A 995-nucleotide genomic window follows, 5' to 3' on the forward strand; every position below is an offset into this window, starting at 1 on the left:
AAAAAAAAAAAAAGCTTCATGGAAAACTGGAAAGGCAGACATTCACATTTGTGCTACCTCCTGTGTCCATGCACAGGGAACAAAATGGTCCTGTCGCTCACATCCTAATAGATTCTGGTTGTTGTCTCAACTCTTCTGGTAGCTGCAATGACTACAGTGAAGGGAGCTATGGGAGACCATGTTGACAGGGGTCTAAATACAGGGTTTTGGTTTGTTTTTCATGCTATATATTTGGGGAAAGGGCACAGGGTACAGTACATAATGAGAATTCCCAAGCCGGTGTAAAGACCAGCCACGGAACAGAGGCACGGGTCAGAGATGGGCTGTGAATGACCACAGCATCCTCAAAAAGATCAATGTGATGACTGACATAAAAGAGGGTAAAGAAGGGAGAAGCCAGACTGGATGCGGCTCAACTGAATCTGAACCCCAAGAGCTAAGTTTCCGTTCCAAATAGAGACCTGTCATAAAGGTAGCAGGTGATTTGACATTGAGGGGTGCACAGACCCATTCTGTTAAGTGGGAAAGGGAGAGGGAGGAAAGAGGGCCGCGGCAGCAGGGAAGATTTCTAATCACAGGCCTAGGTAGGTTGCTGCCTGGGACTTGCTGCTCCAAACCAGAAAACAGCTAAGTGAAGCTGGAAGACAGAGACAGTAAAGCACATCTCAAATGATGGCACATTTGGGCTTCTCGGCAGGCATTTGCCGATTCTCTTGTAAAGAACGTAGCGGCTGAGCGTTTTCTTTGTTTGCCCCCAACGTCGCTCGTCCGGCCCGAGACACTTGGCTGATTAACATTTCAGTCCCAACAATGCTCCTTCCCCCACTATCGACGGCAGCCGGGATATTCCCCTTCTTCCTGAGGAGTTGCAAACCCCACTGGTAGGCGAGCAGAAAGCACCGCGCAAGGTCGCCTAGGCCGAGAACAGCCGGGCGGCTTACCTTCCCGGGCCCGAGTCAGCGCCCGTCGCCCGCAGCCGCAGAGGTGCCCGCACC

General features: G+C 51.3%; 1 protein-coding gene across 1 annotated transcript in view; it reads right to left on the minus strand.

Moving 5' to 3' along the window:
- The window catches only part of PKIA (cAMP-dependent protein kinase inhibitor alpha), a 109,122-nt gene extending 108,151 nt beyond the window's left edge, over positions 1 to 971 (minus strand). The window contains exon 1 of the mRNA XM_045286437.1: positions 942 to 971. The gene's annotated coding sequence lies outside the window, so the exon portion shown is untranslated. The remainder of the gene's footprint in view (positions 1 to 941) is intronic.
- Between the last annotated feature and the right edge of the window lie 24 nt (positions 972 to 995).

This window comes from Echinops telfairi, unplaced genomic scaffold (genome assembly GCF_000313985.2).
Source record: "Echinops telfairi isolate 266 unplaced genomic scaffold, ASM31398v2 ScPeMD7_1;HRSCAF=3_0, whole genome shotgun sequence".
NCBI classification, from domain to species: domain Eukaryota; kingdom Metazoa; phylum Chordata; class Mammalia; order Afrosoricida; family Tenrecidae; genus Echinops; species Echinops telfairi.